The sequence below is a fragment of the Haematobia irritans genome, chromosome 1 (genome assembly GCF_050003625.1).
Source record: "Haematobia irritans isolate KBUSLIRL chromosome 1, ASM5000362v1, whole genome shotgun sequence".
Lineage (NCBI taxonomy): Eukaryota > Metazoa > Arthropoda > Insecta > Diptera > Muscidae > Haematobia > Haematobia irritans.
Window position 1 is genome coordinate 230,012,768 of NC_134397.1, and position 24,128 is coordinate 230,036,895.

The 24,128-nt window shown below is 31.8% G+C and overlaps 1 protein-coding gene across 2 annotated transcripts in view; it reads right to left on the reverse strand.

Moving 5' to 3' along the window:
• The window catches only part of LOC142221994 (uncharacterized), a 104,931-nt gene that overhangs the window by 59,252 nt on the left and 21,551 nt on the right, over window positions 1-24,128 (reverse strand). For both annotated transcript variants that reach the window (XM_075292015.1, XM_075291940.1), the window contains exon 3: window positions 5,671-5,723. The gene's annotated coding sequence lies outside the window, so the exon portion shown is untranslated. The remainder of the gene's footprint in view (window positions 1-5,670; window positions 5,724-24,128) is intronic.

The following is a 24,128-nucleotide window of genomic DNA, read 5'->3' on the forward strand; positions in this document are numbered from 1 at the left end:
CTTAGTGAAATGAAATAGAGAGCAACAATAATAAATACCATTAATCTTTGGCCTCTGCTATAATTTCATGGTTGACCAAAACAAAAGACTTAAGAGGCAAACTCAAAAATTCAAAAAGTGTAGTTCCTGTCTACAATCTAGCAATAAATTTTCATTTGCTTCAAAATTTAATTGTAATTGTTTATAAATTCTAAATAAACAAGTTTACGCTAAAAGAAAATCTATAAGTATATATTTTAATTTTCTCGGGCTTTCGATTTATTTTTACAATATTAACAAAAAAAAAATTTAATTCAATTATCGATATTTACACATATATGACGCGTGAATTTTCCACTCGAAAAAAGAGGGAATAATCCCCTTTTAAATAGCCCAATTATATTTTCATCTAAGAATCTATTTCATTTAAATTGGGTTCCACACAGTAAGAGACAAACATTTTATAGGGAATTATTCAGTATAAAACCTTAAATATGAAATATTTTTATGGCTACCGGTATCATATAAATTAAATTCGATTATAATTCATTTAAACAGGGCTGTCACTGGGATATATGATGCAAGAGTTGGTGTATAGATGTACACACATAGTCCCTTATTACCTACTGCTAAAAAAAATATTAGCACAGACATTCCTTCTACTCTTTTGAGAGTAATCGTGATTTTCCAGGCAGATAAAGAAGCTTTGCGAATATATCTGTAGGATGACCGTATAAGAATCAAAGAAATTTATATCCTTTTTATACCTTCTAAAGAATTTCTCTTTTTCATTTCTTAAAATGGTATAGACCCCATGCACATCCATGCTAGTAGTTTTAAAGACTTTACCTACTACCATTCTCTTAAGTAACTTGTAATTTTCATTTTATATGAAAGATTTAGTATCACCTTCCATTCCATTAAATTCAATTTAATTATATTTATTTATTTTCTCTGAACTCCAACAAGAATGTAGTATTTTGGCATTTAACATCGAAGAAAAAGAACAAGAAACAAAAAACTTTCTTTCATATAGCATTTGTTGACCATATAGCTTTAATAGAGCATAACCATTGTGTATCGTTAAATGTAATCTCTTTAAGACTGTTTAGCCATAAACGTGATTACGATAATTGCTATTTAAGAAAAGAAGGCCATATAGTAAAATACTATACCAGCAAACACTAAATGCTATTAGTAATCACAAAGTGTTTTTAAATGAAGCATACCAAAAGAAAATAAAATACCAAATAAAAAACATAAATCGTTCTAAATTTTACAACGTCGACATATGCTAAAGTAAATTTAATAAGCTTCACAAAGTTACATGCATGTTCATTGAAAAATAAGTGAGCAGAAAAACAGAAATTGTTTAAAGATGACCGAGGGCTACCACCACCACCGAAAATCTGATAATATTTTCAAAGCACGCATTTTGGAGTTTCGTTGAAACATACCAGGGCAAATGATGCGTGCTGGCCATAATAAAACATGCTAGGGGTAAGTATGAAAAAAAAATAATGAGAACAAAACGTGATTTATAACAACCGAAAAGCTTTTGATAAAAAAAAAACTTTCATGACTGCATTCTTTGTCCGTCTAAGCTGTAAGAAAATTCCAAAATTTTTAAACGTTTAAAATGCTATGGTACGATAAAAATCTATACAAAAAGTTTATAGCAAATTGTAACAATTTTCTCTATTGTTTATAATATGATTTAATTGATTACCATAAGCTAAGAGTATACATGGCTTGAGATTAAGCTTTTTTATTCATTGCAGTTTAAATATCTAACGTTTCTCTAACCTTCGTGGTCAAAATGGTAAGGAGTTGGTATAGAGCTGCTTTCCCATAGATATGCCTTTATGTCCATGGAACTGGAGTAAATAAGTCATATGACAAAGTTTTTTTTCTTCGATTTTTTCATTCAGTTCTAATGCAGTTCTCCAATCGCTGTTGAAAAACCAAGTGACCATTTTCAGTTATTTTCTATAATGTGTCCACTATTTGACCATGGGACAAGCTTAAATCTGTAATACAAGCATTTAACCAATCCATTGTTTGTAAATCCTTTTTTTTGCGCTCTGACCACTATACAAGCTTCTGTTTTTATTTTTATTAATCTAGAGCATTAGTTTATTTTTTCCTAGACTTCATTTAGTAAAATAAATCTTGTATTCTTAGAGAAAAAAAAGCCTTTGTGATGGAATTTAAAAGATTTATTGGTCTAAAATAAGACATCTATAAACAATGGCTGTGTTCGTTAGACTAGCATTCATTTTTTTGTGGTAGGTAAAAAATACACAGGAACTGTTAAAAAGCTGAAAACCCAACGTTTAATGATATGGATGGAATTTACTTTGGCTAGTTGCATTTTCAATTAAGTTAATTACACTATTTTTAAGCGGTGTCTCATCTAAAAAGTGGGAATAAAAATCTTCAATTACGAACGAAAGACTTAAGACACAAACTTTGGAAATATTTCTTACGAAATATTCCATACAATCAATTACACAAAAAACAGCATTAAAGTTATCCATGCATACTCTTGTCTCTTTCATCCGCTCCAACATGGTTTTAAACGATGACAGTATATATTTTATGTGGATATTAAATATATTTGATATTCGCCCAATTTTGATAAAATTTTCGATTTTGACAAAATAGAAAGCGATTTCCAAATAAAATCTCAATTTATATTTGGTTAAAATGTTTAAGGTGTGGTAGAAACTTTTTTTATTGAAAAAATATCGTCAGAAAAATGTTTCCCATATCCAATTATGTGTAGTATTTGTAAAGAATTTTTTCTAGGGTCGACGTTGAATAATCGGTCCTAATCGCAAAAAAAAAAATGCATGAAAAAACATGTATAGTTAAAAAGTCATGACGTCCGTCTCTTCATCTTTTAAAATCGGTCGCAAAGGTGAAAAAGTCGATGTCGTTTAATGATTCGAACTTGAAACAAATCTTTATTATTATTATTATTATTTATTTTTTTTTTTTGAAGATATAGAAAAGTTTTTCCGACTGTTTTGCATCACAACTACTATGAGCCACCGTGGTGCAATGGTTAGCATGCCCGCCTTGCATACACAAGGTCGTGGGTTCGATTCCTGCTTCGACCGAACACCAAAAAGTTTTTCAGCGGTGGATTATCCCACCTCAGTAATGCTGGTGAAATTTCTGAGGGTTTCAAAGCTTCTCTAAGTGGTTTCACTGCAATGTGGAACGCCGTTCGGACTCGACTATAAAAAGGAGGTCCCTTGTCATTGAGCTTAACATGGAATCGTGCAGCACTCAGTGATAAGAGAGAGTTCACCAAGGTGGTATCACAATGGACTGAATAGTCTAAGTGAGCCCGATACATCGGGCTGCCACCTAACCTAACCTAACCTACTATGAGCCTGCCTCATCAAAAATAGAGAAGGATCGATTGAAAAATATCTAGATTTATTAACAATGTCCGCTTGTTCACTATAGGCTCATGAATCGTCATCCTGGAATTTTTGGAGAGAAAAATCTAGTAGGCGAAGATTGACTTTTTAAGAATTTGATTTAAATTAAAAAAAAATTCTACTAGACTTTATAGAACATTAGAGGATCATGAAAAGTCATTTTGGAATTGGAGCTAAAATTGTGGCAGCCGAAAATCGAAGTTTTCCCAATTTTGAAATTTTAAAGAGAAGTAGAGGATCATGACACGCCATTCTGGATTTGTGGAGAAAAAAATCTAGTCGTCGAAAAACAATTTTTTAAGATTTTGAATTTTTGGTAGACAGAAACAGTAAAGCTCCCCTTAGTGAAATGTGAATTTGTATTCTATATTTAGATAAATTGAGATAAGTTTTGGTTTTTAAAGGGTATAGTTTTGATGTATTCACCAAAGTTGTTTGATATATTGTACATCCCAGCAAAGAAAGCGTCGCCAAAAAAGTAGTGAAAATGTTTTTTTTTTTTTTGGATCTGTAAGTGGTGCAAAATTGGGGCAGAAGCGATGAATTTAACATGGGCTTGTCATAGGACGGATGTCCACATTTTAACAGCGGTTACACTGAATTTTGATCACTTCTTATGGTGTGATGAGAATTCAGTGTTTTGGATGTGAATTAAAAAATGTTATATTTTGACGAATAAATATTTTTTACAAATTTTTATGAGTTTTAATGCATTCTTACGCTTGTGTGGAATATTTTTAAAAATTCGCAATTTTTCTAGAATGGATTTGGCATTTTTTCGGCAAAATTTAAATAACTTTTACCATTTTCTTAAATCTTTATCTATTTTTAAGATATTTGAAACAAAAAATTTTAAATTTTCCATTAAATATATTGAAAAATTTACTCAAAAGAACTTCCGGTGCAGCTAAAATAAAGAACTTCTTTGGGAGGACATTTTTGGAAGTGCTTTTAAAGTTGTGCCTTTAGAAGAACTTCGATATTTTTTTTCTGAGATAATCTTCGCTAAATGTATAATATTTTGCACTTGCAATAAAACAAAGAATTTTAAGACATCAGATTACAAAATGTGGGTTGTATGGGTAGATATTAACCCTCTAATGTCCAAACCCGCCTTTAGACGTTCTTCGATAAAACGAGAAATTTTTAATAAAACACACCTAAAGACAGCAAAAATATGTAAAACAAAACTTAGTCAAAGCCCTACAAGGGACTTTGCAGCATATACTGGATTTTACCGTATTGACCTTCCTTGTCTCGTTTTCTTGCATTTGTGGATTTTACCGTATTGACCTTCCTTGTTTCGTTTTCTTGCATTTGTATCGTAAACCTGGACTATTTTATCACCTGGCAGAAAAAAAATGGGGCATTAGAGGGTTAAATGCAGCGTTAGTCAATTTGATTTAATGAACTAATTGCTTTTTTTTATGTGTACATATTCTAAATATATTTTTATATTAAGGAATTCCTAATAAGAAGTGTTCGAGAATTTTTTTCAAAACAAAAAGTAACATTTTTCTAATTTTAAACTCCCAATATTACATTGGCCACATTCGCGAGGGAAAACACAATAAACAAACGACATGAGCAAGGCTCCGGCAATGAGTTCCATTAGCTACATCAATTGTTACGAGAAATATCAAAATTCGTTACGTATTCGGAAAAGACTATCCTGGGTGAACATGTGCTCTACAACCATAACAAGTGCGTGGGAATAGCAAGTCATGTCAAAGTTTGAGAGTGAATTTCACTAAAAAAGCATCCAAGGTCACTGGTCAATTTTGAATAATTCAAGGAAATTTCTCATGGAAATGATTCATTACGAAATTTCACAAAAGACAAAAAATATCTTACATATCACAGTATTATTGTAAGCACAACATTTGTAAAAATTAATAATCTCATAGTTTTTTGAACCTCCAAATATTCTCATGTACATCTAAAACTTATCTGGAATTTTTGATTTATTTCAAAATTAGTTTTGCTTATCCAAGAAATTGAATTGACGCAATAACAAACGAAAATTGATGAGTGGCCGTTTTCTTAATTGATTTCACTTCACCATGAGTAATCTTCGACGTCAGTTCTTCTAAACGGGTGGGTGTTTTATAAACACATTTCGATCATAGATTGAGATTCTTGTAGTGAATGAACTGAAACTGCTACCCATACAATATGTCCACATAGACAAAAGAGAAATTTATTTTTTTTTTTTATATTCACACAAGAAGCTTACCTTATTTAGATGATTAAAAGCGTTTAAAGTTGAGGTGGGTCTGATGAAAGAAACTGAAAGTAAAATAAAGAATAATGAAAAAATTAACAAAATGAGCCATATGAAAAGAACTCACATAAAAGGTAAACGTGACTTAGTTGTTAAAACAATTAACAACGTCTTTTTGGGAATGTATCATAAAAAGAAGAAAATGTTTTAAATAGGAAAGAAAAAAAACAAACGAAACTATACGGAATAAATTAATAGAAGTTTAGTTCATTCAAATTAAATTTATTTTATTCTTCGATATGTTGAGACAAAGTATCTTTAAGAAAATTGTACAAAGTTAATTACTTTCAAATACACAGAAAAAAAATCCGCTAACGCAAAATTTAACTTATTTTTACTGCAAAAAAAATGGTTTGTTTGTAGTTAAACTTTTTCATTAATTTTGGAATTTTCCACAGCTTAATGAAATCTTTCTTTGGGTATATAGTTCAATGACCATACACATAAGTTCAATATGAATTAAAACAAAAGAAAATTTTCATACGGTTCCTAAAAATAGTAAGAATGAACTACTGCATGTTTAAAATGGTCATGATTTGGGGCCAATTATTTTCTTTTTTACTTCTAGTTTATTATTTCTTCTATTGGAGGGTGTACTTTCATGAACAGCAGTTTAAAAGTACAACAGGGAAATAAATGTTCAAGGTTTCCGCTTTGTGGAAATCTCAAAATGAGGGGCACAATTTAGTTCAATCTTTGCACGAGTTAGTCCATTCTTCCTATAAAAGAGTTTAGGTTATGTTAAATTGGCGTCCCGATTAAGTTTCAGGCTCACTTACACTACTCAGTCCATTGTGATACCACATTTAACTAAAAGTACCTATTACATATGGGCACTTCTAGTTTTAACCACTGAACCTTCTTTATTATTTTCTTTTGTTGAACCAACCAGATTGTTCCGAAAACATTAACAGACTGCTTAAGTTAACGTTTTCCAGGTCCGCCAGTAATCTAAAGCTAAATGCTCCTAAAATTCGATTACGCCTTACACAAAATGCAGGACACTCACACAAGAGGTATTTAATTGATTCCTTTTCCTCCGCATCATGACAGCTCTTACAATAGTCATTATACTTCGCACCAATAGTTTTTGCAAATTCGCCTATCAGGCAGCGATCCATTATAGCAGATATCAGGAGTGATATCTGACGTCTTGAGAACTCTAGCATATCTAGTGTGCGGTTCAAGTTTAAATGGGGCCATATTTGCTTGGTGTCGTTACAACCCTTGCAATTCTCCCATCGAACATTTTCCATCATGACAGCCTTCTCACGCAGTAAGAGCTTGGAGGTTGCCAGAGACATACCAACAGATTCTAGTTCACCTGGAATATGTAAGGTAGTTCCTAGCCTTGCTAGCTCATCTGCTTCGCAGTTCCCCGGTATGTTGCTATGGCTAGGCACCCATATTAGGTGAATATTGTGTTGCTCAGCCATCTCATTGAGAGATTTGCGACAGTCGATGGCCGTTTTCGAGTTTAGGAACACAGAGTCCAAGGATTTTATTGCAGGTTGACTGTCTTAGTAAAGGGTGGTTAAATTGTAAGGGCCGATGTTGAATGTGAACCACACCTAAACGCCAAGTCTTTTTTTGACATTTCTCTATTTCAGACTTACTCAATTTGAACCATGGAGAGATACACAATCCAACAACGTTTTAAATGGTACCAAGAAATGGCAACAATGTATGATCAATTTTCGAAGAAAATCATCTTCAGTGATGAGGCACATTTTCACCTCAGTGGATTCGTCAATAAACAGAATTGCCGCATTTGGGCGAATGAGAATCCAAGAGTGATTGTCGAAAAACCATTGCACCCACAAAGAGTGACTGTTTGGTGCGGTTTATGGGCTGGCGGCATCATCGGCCCGTATTTTTTCCAAAATGAGGCCGGTCAGTTAGTTACTGTGAATGGTGTTCGCTATCGTGAGATGTTAACGAACTTTTTATGGCCCGAATTGGAAGATATGGATGTGGACGATATGTGGTTTCAGCAGGACGGTGCGACTTGCCACACAGCTAGCAAAACAATGGCTCTTTTGCGCAACAAATTCAATGGCCGTGTTATCTCACGTAATGGCGATGTCAATTGGCCGCCAAGATCATGTGATTTGACACCGTTGGACTTTTTTCTTTGGGGTTATTTGAAAGAAAAAGTGTACGTCGATAAGCCAGCAACAATTCAAGAGCTAAAGGATGAGATAATTCGGCACATTAACGGCATAGAACCTCCATTATGCCTCAGCGTCATCGAAAATTTGGACCATCGGATGAAGGTGTGTCACTGAGGTCGCGGAGCCTATTTGGCCGATATTTTATTCCATACATAATTGAGTAATACCAATATATTATAATAAAATAAAATTACAATAATTTCCTAAATAGTTTGTGTTTTATTCAAAATCAACATCGGCCCTTGAAATTTTAATCATCCTTTATGTATTAATGCCAACATTTTATAGTTTATAGATTTTGTGTATCACGTCTTCGAAAAACACTTATTTTTCTCAAATATATTTGAACATTTATTTTGGGAATGTCTACTATTCTAGTTACAAAATTAATTCAACTGTGTATCGATTGTTTAATCAACATCTTCCATGATGTCGTTTTGTAAAAATTTAACAAATATTAAATTGCTGTAACTGTAGATAAATCTTGCCTTATTGCAAACAAATTATAATCCATAGATTTTAAACTAGTACCTAACTAGGTGAGAATACCATATTTGTTTAATAGACAAATCTCAAATTATAATTTAAAATGAAACTCCTCTTTATTACCATTCACCAGTACCATAAACTTAGCTCAACTCTACACTTCTTCTTTTTCACAATAATCAACATTTGTCTTTCAGCGCAAAATCTAACAAGAATAACAAAACGACAGCAAATTTCATCTCTATTAGCCATTTATGGATTTTTCTTGAGACATTTATGCAAATTATTATTGTTGTAATGCGAATCGCAACAAAAATGGTATATTTTCTGCGAGATCTACAAACAATTCAAGAAATGCCCACCAACGAAAAAAAAACCTTTCAACTACATTTGGTAGGCTATGCATTGAAAATAATGCTGATGTTATTCTTAAGACTTGTTTTACATTTCTTTTTTGTTTTATAGAAATTCAGACCTGTCGTACATTTTTTACATTTCTTTTGTTGTGAAAATTGTTTTTGGCTGGCCCACAACTCTGGGTCAACTTTCGCTTGTCGTTGAATATTTCGCTTTTACGTTTTTCCATGAAGATCAGCCGCTATTGCCTTGTTGCGGCTTCTGCAACTGAATACGAAAATACAAAATCTTGCCAGGAAAAACAAGAATTCTATTCCATTGGTTGTTGGTTAATGCTTTCTATGACCAACCAAAATATAAAAGGCAATATTCATTTTCTAACTGAAGTAATTGTGAAGTTAGCAAAAGTCATTTTAGTAGCAACAAACTAATATACGTGTATAGTCAACAGTAGCACACGTTATTAATTTAATTTGTGTTTATTTAATAACAATCATGTCAGCCTTGGACATGGAACAAGGGTCATGACCATGAAAGCTTTACTAATATCAGCTTGTAGAGGAATTATTTAAATTTAAAAATAAAGTGAATTAATCAGTACGATTAACATTTAACATGTATTATTTATAAACATTTATTTTAGAAAAAAATTGCATGCTATTGAGGTTTTAGCCGAATATACATTTTATAGCTACAATTCATTTTTACGCGGTAACCATTTTAAGTTTGGCGAGAAAACAATATTTTTTTCGTGCCATTCTGGATTTTTAAACAAACTAACGATTAGTCGATTTTCGATTCCCTACAAGAGATAACATTTTTTTTTGATGCCATTATAATAAAATTTTGCTTTAAATCTAATTTTACAAATAATTTTGCTTTAATTTATCCTGCACTCAAGAAAAGATAACCCTCGAGGACACTTACGAAAATTAGTTATATTTATGTTTTACTAAAAAATCCTTCAACATGAGAAAGTTGCCTTGACTTTAGTAATGTCTGTAAAATGAACTAAAAAGGTGGAAATTATACAAAAATGAACCATAAAGATTCAATATATTTGCATTTCCGATAAAATAGATACAAATTTCTTAAACTTTTGTAAATTTTACCACAAATGCGCACACTTCGTATGCTGCTATGGGAGTATATACTACTTGCACTATTTAAACTTTACATTTAAAAATAATTTTTCATCTAGTTTTCTATGCTTTGATTTTTAGAAATAGAAAAATTATTTTAACAGCTAATGTAAAACTTTTCAAGTTTGTCATAATTTTTCTGTACACTAGATATATTGAATAAATAAATTTTGTAATATAAAAAGGAAACGCACAATTTGTTTCCTTCTTTGGTGACCCGCGAGTATTTGAGAACAATGCCAGATGATATGAATTAAATTCCAACAATTTCACGTGTTGCGGTAAAAGTTCCGCCGTTTTGGAAGGCGAACCCAAAATTTTGGTTTAGCCAGATGGGGTGTTAATTTGTAAACGTCGGGATTTCTCAAGATTCCACCAAATACCATACGGTGGTTGGATCGATAGAAAGCAACATCCTTAATGCGGTAAGCCACATCATCGAGAATCCGGCAGAGCGAGATGTGTACAATACCCTGAAAAACGCGCAGCTTGCGTAGTTTCAAGATTCGGTGGAAACACGTCTGTAGAAGCTCATGAAAAATATGGATTAAGGTGATAGAAAACCTTCAGGGATGCTACGCGAAATCCGCCAATTATCATCTGGAAAAGTATCCGAAGGAATGCTACGATCTTTATGATTCCAACGGTTTTCAGCAACGATAAAATCTGTTCTTTCCATGAGTACTGACATATTAGATAAACTAGCGGCCATGGCAGATAAAATAAACGACAATCTCGGAAGTGTATCAATAAATCAAGTATGTAAATCTGACCCTGTATCAAGATTAGATAATCTTGAAGGGCAAATTAATGAATTTATACGGAAAGTTGACGAGCTGCGAACAACACATTCATTTTTTTTTATTTATATATTCATCTTTATTTACCATTTGTTCAGACAATATATACAAGGTTACGAGATTTTATATAATATATTATAGCGAGTGAGACTTTAATACGAGATTAAATTTCTTTTTATTGGATGTAATGTTCTTAAAGGAAAAATTAGGGAAAAAACCTTTATTTGGTTATAAAAACACAATGAACAACACAACGTGCCCATAGTGCATCCAGAAAATGTAGGGAAAGTAAGACTCGGTCCCTGGTAAATTTTCCGTAACAAGTGAAAAGATTTAATTATGTCTCATAACACAGTGACGCAATATTCAATATATTATATTGAACGCAATATATTATATTGAACGATGAGAGGGCAAAAGTAATTTCTAGATTTTGTTAGATTGGTTGCAGCCTCTATAGGTATTTCACCAAATTCATTTTTGGACATTTTTTTTTAATTTTCTTCTATTTTTCGCATGACCATAGCTCGGAAAATGCTGTGAATTTTTTCACAGTCTTCAGCTTTTTACTCGGCCAACAAAAAAGCTGAATAAAAAAATTTCATCTTCATGCTCAAAATCTCAAAAATGTCGGAAATAATGCCACTTTTTTCACCGATTTTTCTCGTTTTTCGACTACAGCTCATAAAAAACGAACAACAACCAATCTAGCATAATCCAGACTAATTTCAGCTTGGCTAAGGGATTGCCAAAATTTTACAACTAAATGGTTGCACTAAAAATTTTATATTGTCGTCTTGAAAAAATATTTAATAACACCAAATTTATGTTTGAATACAAAAATCGCATATATGTACTCGTAAGTCTCGTTTGTGCACTTAAACTATTCACATTAACTGCCGGAAAATCAAACTGAAATAGCGAAATTTTTATTTATGTTACAATTGATACTTTGTTATCAACAATGACTATTTGTTTATATTTTCTCACCAACAACTTTCTTAAATTGCAAACATTTTGTTACTCTTACAATTTCAAAATCAGAAAAAAAAACTGAATACCTTCTTGATAATGTGAGTAATTTAAAAGAAATGTCGACAAGAAAGTAACACTTTGACATATGTTCTACAAACAAAAGACTTAGAACACAAATACCCATTTGCTTGTATTCAATAGAAAATCGCGTCTGGAGAAAAAAATTCTTGTTTTCTTTTCTTTCGCTATAATCAAACAAAATACTTTAAAATACAAGTATGAATTGTTGGCACTTTTACAAATCTAAGCAAAACTATTGCCGCCAATCATTGAGAGAGAGACTGAAGGCTACGACAGGCAATGACAAATCACCTAATCGATTAACTTTAAGATTTATGGACAATTCACATTGAGTGATGACAAGAAACCCATACGGTTGCTTTTATAATATTTCCTTGGCACTTGATATAAACTATTGGACAAGAATCATCATGAGGAATTTCTTTATATTACTAAAATGTCAATGACTTTTGGTTGAAGAATTTATCGGAAATACTCGTATGTTTGTAATGCGATTTATGTCTTATTTTTTCTGAGCAGCATTTTCATAGATTATTCAACATCTATGAAAATGATGAAACATGTTTTTCAATAAGACATTTTACTAGGGGGTAATAAAGGCAAATTTTAATTTTTTCCCCATAGATGTAATAATTAGCTGAAATTTTTTTATTTATTTAAAGTGAACTCTCTAGGTCCCTAAAGCCAATTTAATTCTATTTTAGTTCATTAAATTCTGCTTTGGGAAACTTTCCTTGGCTTTAATAACTTTTTGGGAACGTTAGGTAAATTAACTAAAATAGGGTAAAAAATACGACCATCGTGAACTTTTTATGGTGCTAAAGACATTTTTGCAAATTTTGAACGCCAATATTTCCCTCAAACAACAAAGTTATCTCTAACAAGTGAAAAATTAAATTAATGACGTCCACTAAGTATTTTTGAATTTGTCGAAAAATATGATATCAACGTGTAATCGAAGTTAATTTATTTTAGTTAAAATTTTGGAAAATAACACAGAATTTTCCTCCCTGGTGGGTTCACTGTTATATGAGTATAGGATTAATAAAAAACCACGGATAGTTTTCCTATAACAATTTAGTAAAATTTTCATCGAAAAATCGATTTTTGGAATTTTGCTTTCCACTTGCATGTTAGTCCCATTAAACCAATAACCATATCCAATTTGACCAATATTCGATATTGGTATTTTCTTAAAATTCTAAAAACGAAATTTTTGAATTTTTTAAAAATGGATCCCTTTTACTCGAACGGCATTCTTGTTCGTCTACCCTCAGAGAACATGGTAAATACCAACAGACTATTATGGTTAACTTTTATATTTTCAACTGCCAATGTCGTCTTCATTTTTCCTTAAGCTAAGAAAACATTTTCTATAATATAATGGTCCATCTATGTGTTTTACTAATGAAGCTAAATCTTCAATATATTGCTCATATGAATCTATATCTATGTCGTACATAGTTTTCTTTAAGCATAAATGCATTTGTGGTTTGCACAAAAAGACATTGAACTGCAGCCCCACTTTCTATTGGGGCCACAGACAATGTACTTGTTTATATATTTGCCGCGTCTGCGTGAACAACAAATAATTGCCAGAAGACTAAGGTTCGTGCAAAAAATAAAAATAAAAAACCAACTAAACTTCAAAGCCATACCAAAGCTTTGGCCATACAAAAAAAAAAAAAAAAAAACATAATGCACGGAACGAAAAATACACATTCCACTTTAATTTACAACAACCACACCATATATTCCGGTCGCAGGTATTGTATGTCTACCGCCTGCAACAAATATAGGAAACTAAAACGTTGCCGGCAATATAATGTGAATTGTATGTTAGGTGTCGGCGACTGAGTTTATTTTTGTTTTCTTTTTCTTCTATTTGCAAATATTTAACAATGTATTGAAAACAACATGACTTATGAATACATAAAAGCCTATGACAAAAAACTAAATCATAACGTTATCTAGTATACAAAATGAAAATACAAAGTGTTACCAATATGATCGAAGTTATCTGACAAACCAATAACTGGAGGTGGAAGACTATTTGCTTCAGTTTCATTATCTGCATATGAATTATTAGAAATTCTCTGACAATAATTTAGTTCATTAGAAAAATGTCACATGTAGGATTGAAATGAATGAATGAAGAAAAATGTCATGCCAAATAGAAATTGCATGTTCGATGGCAAATACTTTCCCTTGGAAACAATAGACTTAAGAAACGAACGTGATTTGTTCCCTTGAAAAAGGGAAAGACTCAAGAAACAGACGTGATTTGTTTGCCATTAGAGAATTGTTTCATAGTGAAATGAATTATCTAAGTTAAAGTGAGAAAGTGGTTTATCCACATAAGTGTTATTATGATGATCTCTAATAAAATCTCGATGGGATCTCGATGATCTGTGATCTCGATTTTAGTTATAATTTACGAAGATTTAAAAATATTTTAATTTATATTTTTAGATATTATTTATTTTTAGCCAGTAGTCTGAAAGGATGTACTATTCCATAGACGAAATGAATAAATAAAATAAAAACTAAAAACATCGGCATAATATAAACTATAAATGTCACAAAAAGTCAAAACAAAATGCATAACATCTACTTGTCAATATTTGCAGATATTGTAAAGTCCAAAGTCGAAATTTTTAAAAAGCCATATATTATTTTTCCTGAGACGAAAGACTTAAGAAACGAACGTGATTAGATGATCCAAGATGTAGAATGAACGTTATTTATTAAAAAGGGTAGGCATTATGATGTCCCAAGATACAAAATAGCTAATACATTATTCGAAAATCATAAAACTAGAAATGGAAATTTGTTGTACAAATAAAATCTACAAGTCAATGGTCGACATTTCCCAAAAATTGCAAACTTAATCATAGCAGTAAGGGAAATTTAAGAAATAACAATATCTGTCATATCGGACTGATATCTCAGATTTTTACCCATTCGGAAAGGAAAATATCCGCTACATTTACAAAAGTGGTAAGGCAATTAACGGAACTAAAATGGAAAGACAATACGCATCTCAAGAGACTCTTATCTTTTGATGGCAGGTATTGAAGTTTTATCTAACGACCTTCAATATGGCCGTAGTTTGCTTTTCGTTTATTGTTAAGTAACAGAGAAACCACCTACACGTGTCGAAACCACAATATTGTACTGCCGTACTTGTCTATGAAAATTCGCAATATAGACGAAACAATTCGCATTTCTAAATAATGAGTTGGTCATATACTGCACGAATTTTGGGCATAAGGAAACCGTCGGCACTATTACTACTACATTTGATAACGCTTGTGATCGGATGAAGGCGCGGACTAATTTGTCATCTTTTACAAAGGTTTGCAAGGGGTGGTTATTTTTCAAAATATTGGATGATTTAGACAAAAACAAGTCCCTTCTTGGCGAAGAAAATCCGTATTATTCCGAATAAGCATAATAATAAAATAATAATGGGCCACTAATTTCCATGTACTTTTTTATTTATTTTTTTTGGGAGACATCGTGGTGCTATGGTTAGCATGCCCGCCTTGCATACACAAGGTCGTGGGTTCGATTACTGTTTCGACCGAACACCAAAAAAGTTTGTCAGCGGTGGATTATCCCACCTCAGTAATACTGGTGACATTTCTGAGGGTTTTCAAAGCTCCTCTAAGTGGTTTCACTGCAATGTGGAATGCCATTCGGACTCGGCTATAAAAAGGAGGTCCCTTGTCATTGAACTTAACATGGAATCGGGCAGCACTCAGTGATAAGAGTGAAGTTCACCATTGTGGTATCACAATGGACTGAATAGTCTAAGTGAGCATGATACATCGGGCTGCCACCTAACCTAACCTACCTACTTTTTATTTGCCAAATTTGAAAAAAGTCAATCACTGAACAGAAATATAAGTTAAATAATAAGCAAGTAGCGTAATCAAGTAGACCTATTTTGACGACTTCTTAAAAACGTTTATTGAAGTGAAACATCGCTGTACCCATTTGTCAAGATTGTTTGTTACTATCTATGGTAGACTCGTTACTTTTCCGATATTATATAGGGGAAAACCTTCACTTTCTTTTTGTTAGCTTCTACCATAATATTATTAATCCTCCACACCTAATTAGCATTTTTACCTAATTCATTATTAAAATGCAAATTTGTATCTAGTTAATTTGGAAAACTTGACCCCCCCAAGTTTAGTGACATAAAGTCCTTTTATAGCCAAATAACTTTCTACATCAATGAGAAGAAAATCGTATAATATTTTCAATTTTTTTTTCGCAAAAGCTTAGTTTCTTTAATTAATGCAAATTCATAAACATTAACTTGACACATGTGATCCTTGTGACTGTTTAACATTTTTCAAATTCACGATCAATAGACGCAGTTTGTGCTTTTGCAAAGTCACCAAAAAGATAACCAATGAAATTCACTTTCCTGCTAGAAACCCAGACTTGCAAAATGAGGAGGACAAAGTCGTTTGCATCATGGAGAATATCAATGAACCCCAAAAATGAAAAATAAATAAGAAAAAAAAAATATAAATATATTTTTTTTGTTTGTTTTCAAATCAGAGATGATTTCACTGGTAAACGTGATGTTACCAAACAACATTGGCATAAGAAATTTATCCAATAGAGCACTATGCTAAGGCTAAGGAAAAATAGTATGTCTAGCCAGATGTGGGAAAATTGAAGAGTAGTACTCTTTGAGGGGATAGAGGATACAATTTTTGTTAAATTTTTCCCAAATGTGTAGAAAACTATAAATAATTGCAAATGCTGGAAATAATAGTAGGGGTAATAAATTTTAAAATGGTTTGCTTAAAAAAAAGTGTAATTCTCTTAGTCAAATGTTTTCGTTCGATAGGAGGGTACAGCTTCAACCATTTAGCTTTACAATGAGGAAAATTACAACAAATTTATGGTCTTTTAAGGAAAATGTGTTTAAATAAACTTTGACACTTTCCTTGACTAGTAAAGCACATTCATGTCCAATGGAGCTCAATGCGAAAAAATAACTTGCTTTAATAAAATGGCAGTAGGCAGATGCTTTCAACACGATAATAAATTACCTTTACCAAGAAAATATGTAAGGTGTTTAATTTACTTCACCTAATCCTCCACACCAGAGAAGAAGAGGAAGAAAAACGAAATGCTGGCAGAAACGAACTTTGGAAAGCAATGGAGGAGTTACATAAAGGTGAAAAAGTCAAAATATTAGACACATGCTAGGGCTTGCTCTGGCAAACGAAAGATATTTAAGCATTTGACTTTGTTTTCGTATTTCAACTAAGTAACTAAGTTCGTGAATTCTTGTTAAAGATTTTTTCTTCTTCATTGCAGGGAAGAAAAAAATTCCTAACAAGTGTTTTTGATATTTTTCATGTTGCTTTTTTGTACTGATAGCCTAATGGTATTGTGGGGGAAATGTCATTAAATTAACCTTAATTGTTGTAACTGCTATTGTTATGACCTCTGTGCCAGTTAACCCACTAAACTAATTCCTTTCCATGGTTGGTGGTCTCAGCAGCACATTCCAAAAACCGTAGAAGTTCAGGAAGGTAAAACAAAAAAATTAAACGCATTTTTTTTCGTGGTAAAAAACAGAATTGCCCATTTAGTAGGATCATTTAACAAATGAAAATAGGAACCCCTAATCTATGGTCATTGGAAAATGACCGTTTAATGAGTTTTAAACCGTAACTACAAAAATACCCTCAATTAAGTTTTTCTTTACCACAAAGAAAAGTGAAAATATCCCCTAGCTACCAAAGATAACATTTGGGAATTGGGTGAGATTCCAAAAACAAAAGACTTAAGACAAAAACTTGAAATGTTTCTTTGCTTTGGATTTTGATCAAGGCAAATACAAAAAATCAGAGCAACATTTTCAATGCCTCAAGTTTTCTTCAGCTCTTTTCAGCTTTTATAGAAAAAAGAAAAACAAAACAAATTCAAGACGCTTCAATGTTTATTTTTCTTCTGTGGAGAATTGACTTAATCCCCTTTGATATTTTCCTTTTTGGCTTCTCATGCCATAGCTTTAGTTTACTCCGTTTAGCAAATCTGTAACAGTGTCACATTGACTTTATTTCAGTTTTCTTTCACAATGTCATTCCATAGATGCTTATCTTTTTGTAAGATAAAAAAACATTCATCCGCATATATTCGTTTTGCAAAGGGGCCATAGACATGGCTAAGTGATAAGATTGTAGAAAAAAATCAGAAAGACAGATAGTTGAGAAAAGTGGAATAAATGTGGTGCTAGCAAAAAATCATTACGCAAAAATGTAGGTGAACTTTTGCATAGAATGAGTGAATGGAATAAATAAAAATGGTTCAACTATCAAGGCCATCCTAGTTGGAAATTGAATAAAATAGAATTAGGCCAAGTTTTAGAGCAGAGGTCAAAGACTTCGTATTGGCCAATGCGACGCTGATTTGAAGAGAGGACGATCCATCTTGGAGGAAAACAAAGTGTTTTTTTACGATGATTATACATCGGTACACACCTTAAAGTTGTTTAAAGTTGATTCTATATTGGGGATATAAAAGATGAAAATCGACTTTATGGTAAATACCACGTCAAAATGTTGGAATCGACTTTGTTAGTCTTCAAACCAGAATTTGGACTTTTTTAAAATTGAGATAAACTTGGCAATTCACACAAATATCTTTCAAATAGGGAAGTAGTCGCCTCCACTGTGACTCCACTTTTTCAGGGAAGGTGCACGCAAAAAAATAATTCTCTCTTCCCAAACGAAATTTAAGACAAACAAAGTTCGTTTCTCATTTGCTTTTCGCTGTAAGGAAGTTTATTTGTTTATTCTTATTCTTTTTTCTTTTTGTGATAAACGTTTATTCTTTTCCAGGATGTAAAACAATTTCAAATCAAAAAAAAAAAAATCTTTTCTGACTAATGTCATTTTCCCTCACAATTTTCTCACTTACATGAGGTTTTATAGTTCTTAGCATTCTTTTCTGTAATACAAACAATGTAGAAGAAATTATTCGATATTTTACAGTTTTTAAATTTTACCTTTCGCCGGACGGAGAATCGAACCGCGGACCATGTAATTTGTAAGCCAACACACTATCCACTGAGCTATGTTGATGTTATTGTCATCAGTAGACAATTATCCATATAAGTTATATTTATATAGCATAGCTTGCGGCGCATACGAGCCGATTAAACAAACTTTAGTTAAGAGAAACATACATTTACTTGGGCAACATGGAACAGTGGTCGAATACCAAAAGGTGTTTTTTTTTTACATATATTCCAGATATGTTCGGAAGATTCCGAAAAGATGTTCAACTGTACAATATGTCTTATTAAAGACTTAGAGTCAGAAAAGAACAGTGCTTGATATAAACGATATGGACTGTGTTGTTGGTTCAAAAATAATTTTTTTTATTGAAAAAATAAAAATTTTGTAATAAACGATTTTTTTTTTGGTGATAAAAGTTTAAAATTTTCGAAGCAATTCAAAAAACTCTAACAAAAGAAAAACGTTTTCGGTACACGTTTTCCAAACGTTGTTTTTTCTTTGCGTGTGTTTTTTAAACGATTTGACCTAGATAAAAGAATAAATTGCCACTTTTCCGCAATGTTTATTATTTTATGTGGTTAACTATATATCGCACCAACTTGGTAGATTATTATTGCAAGTGTTCAGTTTGTAGATTTTTTAAACACTTTCAATTGTGAAAAAATGAGAAATAAGAAATTCTTGATTGTATAAACTCAACTATTAAATTTTCTTAATCTTTTTTTCTATAATTTATGAATGCTAAAATACATCCAAAATTTTGATTTATATAGAAAGAAAAACCTTATTATAAATAAAATTAATATGCTTCATTATTTTTCCCCTCATATATTCCATCATTTTATTCGAAATAATTCCCAATTTTGTCTTTAAAACATTAGCTTATATCAAAAAGGAAACTCGTGACAAAAACTTCAAAATCCATTTTTTTATATCATTCCTTTAAAGAAATCTTGGAAAAAACTAAATTTGAAAATAAGATGCGCATCAAATTAACTTTTTTTTGGGTGAAAAAAAAAATAATTTTTTTCACCGCAACACCATATTGGCAATCAACTACAGTGGCCTTAGATGCACCGGGTAAATCAAATTGGAAGAAAAACTCTAAGGCATAATAGAAAAAGAAAATCAAATCATATAGATTCGAAAACTTTGTCAGACCGTCAATATGTCATGGTATTGGTTGTGTTTGTGTATAGACTTGACCTTACAATTTTTCCCCCATTTTGCCATGCCGCAAACAACGGTGAACTAAGTAACAAATACTATTGACAGTTAATGGCCAAAAGCAGTTTAAACTTAAATCTCGTTGGCCATCTACTTTGGTTGGTGTTTGTCTGTCTGTCTGTCGGTCTGTTCATCCATCTCAATGGAAAAATCGATTTTTTTCTTATTTGGCTTCCCATTGTCTTTATAATGAAATGGAAAACATTTGGTTTTTTTTTCTCTTCTGTCTCGTCAAAGCAACACTTTCGTTTTCTTTTGAATTTTGGGTGGTGGTAATGTGAAGTTCATCGTTACCACACTTGATAGTGAATGATTTGGTGGCTGAATGTCTGCCACTCCATTTGCTCATGGTGAGAAAAATCATCATTGTAATTGATAGCCGAAATAATTGGCTAATTTAAAGTATTTTATATAGGATGCATTGCATGATGTTCAAATGGAATGTGTAATCATTGAACCAATGGTGTATGAGAAACGGTGAAGGAGTACATTGTGAATGACCGAAATACTAACATATTAAGCAGATGCCAATGCTGTGACATATGCAATAAAAGTTTCTCCTTTGGTTTCTCAACGAACTAAATGACCTTTAATTGGATTGTTACTAAATTAGGTGTTTAAATCTAATTGATAAAAGGGGAACTTAAAAAATGTTCATATATTAAGACTATAGTTTAATTTGTTTTTATATTTTGATTATTATTTATGCTATAATAATTTTAATAATTTCGGAATTTAAAACATAATAAATTTAGATTAAAATTCTCCAAAACAACTATGAAAATCTATAACATATTACGATATTATATTAATTATATCAATTATTCTGCCATGTCGTTTTAAATTTATTTATCTAAACGGAACAATAGATGTGGGGGAGCTATGAATAAATTTAAATCATATAAATTTAAGTCCAGATAATGGGGCAATTGCGCAGAATGTCAATTAGTATTAAGTGAATTTGCGATATCTGATCGTTATGTGTGTACATTTAAATCTCAATTGAATTTATGTACACGCAGAGAAGGAATATGATCACCTCAAACATGTTTCAAGAGCAAAATATTATTTTTGTATGGTGACATGTTTGTCACTAAAATGTTATTTTATCGTCAAATATAACCTGCTTGCCGAAATCAGAAACATGATTTCCGAGAAAATAACATGGTTGAGAAAACCATGTTACATGGTCACCACACAAAAATAACATTTTGCTCTTAAAACATGTTCGAGGTGATCATATTCCTTCTCTGGGTGTAGATAGATTCATCAATGACACAAAGCCAATATATGTTCCTAGTTTCTCATGAATTGAAGCCAAAAAATGGCCATTAATTGAAGCTAAAAAATTTCCCAATTGGCGAAAAAAAAAACAACTCATACCTCTTTAATGTCTAATCCAAAGTATTCTTATAATTTAGCTCCTATTGGTTTTTATACCCTGCGCCACACTGTGGAACAGGGTATTATAAGTTAGTTCATATGTTTGCAACACCCAGAAGGAGACGAGATAGACACATGCGTCTTTGGCAAAAATGCTCAGGGTGGGCTCCTGAGTCAATATAGCCACGTCCGTCTGTCCGTGAACACATTTTTGTAATCAAAGTCTAGGTCGCGGTTTTAGTCCAATCGACTTCAAGTTTGGCACAAGTATGTGCTTTGGCTCAGAATAGAACCCTATTGATTTTGGAAGAAATCGGTTCAGATTTAGATATAGCTCCCATATATATATTTCGCCCGATATGGACTTATATGGCCCCAGAAGTCAGAGTTTTACCCTAATTTGATTACAATTTTGCACAAGAAGAACAATTAGTACTATAGTCAAGTGTGCCAAATTTTATTGAAATCGGTTCAGGTTTAGATATAGCTCCCATATATATCTTTCGCCCGATATGGACTAATACGGTCCCAGAAGCCAGAGTTTTACCCCAATTTGGTTGAAATTTTGCACTAGGAGTACAATTAGTAGTGAAGTCAAGTGTGCCAAATTTAATTGAAATCGGTTCAGATTTAGATATAGCCCATATATATCGTTCGCCCGATTTACACTCATATGACCACAGTGGCCAATCTTTTACTTTGCATAGGGAGTATAATTAGCATTGTAGCTATGCGTGCCAAATTTTGTGGAAATCGGTTCAGATTTAGATATAGCTCCCTTATATATGTTTTTCTGATATGGTCAAAATACCAACATTTTCCTTGTAAAATCGCCACTGCTTAGTCGAAAAGTGGTAAAAATGACTCTAATTTTCCTAAACTTCTAATACATATATATCGAGCGATAAACCATAAATAAACTTTTGCGAAGTTTCCTTAAAATTGCTTCAGATTTAAATGTTTCCTATATTTTTTTACTAACATTGCGTTCCACCCTAGTGCATTAGCCTACTTAAATTTTGAGTCTATAGATTTTGTAGAAGTCTATCAAATTCTGTTCAGATCGAGTGATATTTAAATGTATGTATTTGGAACAAACCTTTATATATAGCCCCCAACACATTTGACGGATGTGTTATGGTATCGAAAATTTAGATCTACAAAGTGGGTATAATAAAGTCGGCCCCGCCCGACTTTGGACTTTCCTTTCTTGTTCTAAACTATAAAAAGTCAATCGTCGAGCAGAAATATCATGCACAGAACAAAATATCACCAAAATATTTCAAAAAAGTTTTCAGATTCAATCAACTTTTTATTGTAGCTAAAACCTTTTTTCCCGTGAAACAATTAAGTCAATGAGTGAAAGAGTTAAGAGTTTAATTCAAAAATTAATTGATAGAATAAACTTTTTGATCAGATACTTTCTTAAAAACATAAAATCAGTTAAGAAAGTGTCACTTAAAAAAATATTTAAAAATAAAATAAAATACAATTATGTTACCGATAATTTGTTATCAATTGAATTTGAAAATATTTTAAAAAATTTTAAATATTCAAAATACAATCACGCCGATTTCACAAAAATGCCCCTGGCTTTAGAATAGCTTACATATATATGATAAAATATGAAACTCCAAACAAAAGACTTAAGACACATATTTAATTTTCTACAAAACCAAAAGCTGCATATAAACATATATCAGTTAAACTTTCCCATTTGCAACTTTACCTCCATCTGACATTTAAATTATCAATCAAATCTCCTTCAACAAAATGAATGCATTGACAAAACCAAACCAAAAAAAATGGATGAATGAAAAAAACAAAAATACTAACAGCACCAGGTGTTAGGTGCTATTAAGTGCCAGATAATCAGGTGTTTAAAGATTTCCAACAACAAATAAATGAAGAGGAGATGAAGTAGAAACCAATAAAACGTCATTGACTTCTGTTAAGCATCAATAGATTGGCCGTATGGTACCATCGTTAAAAGACAATGGCAAACTTGATGCCACCATCATCACGACTTGTATGAAAGACCACCAAGTTGGTTTATGAAAAATTTGGAAATTCATAATAGTTTATTATCAATATCTATGAATATTTTCTTGCAATGACAGACAAATAAAACGAAGGAATGTCCACGCCAAATTGGTTGCATTGTTTACAGTTTTTGTTTTTTTTTTGTTATACTCCAAAATTTTTGTGAGAATTAATCAGAAAGCATCATAAGTTAGATATAGTAAGCAATTATGCTGAATATGGTTTTTATTTGCATTTCATTACATAGTTCAATATCCTCCTTCACTGTAATGTAACACATGGTCGATTTCTTTTGTGAATAAATGACAATGTGAGCCAGTGTTTGTCCCTGTTGCTTGCAATAGGAAACTGTGACAACATTTCAAACAACTTGTCTTGCATTTCTCCTCTTCATAGGTATATGCGAATATATAAGCATTTAACATAAATGATGTTAGTTAAGGCTTTGATTATGGATGAAAATGGTTACACATAGAAAATATAAGAAGAATGACGAAAAACAAAAATTCAAATGTTTTCTTTTATTCCTTATTATAATTTGGAAGTAAAAATGATTCAATTTTTTTCAGTGCTTAGTCAATTGCTTAAACATAAACGCTCAAAATTTCCTCTCAAAGAGGTTTTGGTGGCGTTGGAGTAAATGTCTCTGGAAATGAAGTTTATAAAGCTGCACAAACTTTCTTT